Here is a 673-nt window from a genome sequence, read left to right on the forward strand (position 1 = left end):
CTGATTTTAAAATGTGTGTTCTTTTGTCCGATACTTTGCCACGAAAAACGCTAATTCCAATTTCTTTTGAATCAAATGGGTCGTGAAATAAATTTTCAAGCTGATTCTCATTAATAACTTGACATACAAGTACACCATTACTGATTATCTCTTTGACACAAATGTAACTATAGGCATAAGGTTTATCTGATTTAAGTTAAAACCACGAGTCACGTTCAATAATAGAAACCTTGTCAAATATATATTTATCAGTAAATGATTAGTTGGCACCTTCTAGTTCACTAATCCGTTTTACAATTTGAGAAAGTGGATTGCAAGAAGAGCGAACTAATTTTTTTATACTTTTTAATTTGTTTTCAAATTCAAATGCTGAAATGGCATTTAAATTATCATTATCATTCACAAGATCGTCACGAAGGTGTACAAGGTTGTATACATTGTACGTGCAAAATGTAGGACCATAAAAATCTTTTGATTTCTGAACAAACCACTCTAGAAGTTCATGTGCCTAAGTAAGCAATCGAGTTCTTTTTTTACAATTAGACTCACACATTATTCTTATAGCTATACTGAGTGCCATAAAATGGGTATATAATTCTTTCGATAAATAGTTTTTCAGCACTATTGGCCCAGTATATAAAAGAAATTGTTTAAATTCGGTGGCTTTCCAACG

Source organism: Hydra vulgaris, chromosome 04 (assembly GCF_038396675.1).
Source record: "Hydra vulgaris chromosome 04, alternate assembly HydraT2T_AEP".
NCBI lineage: Eukaryota > Metazoa > Cnidaria > Hydrozoa > Anthoathecata > Hydridae > Hydra > Hydra vulgaris.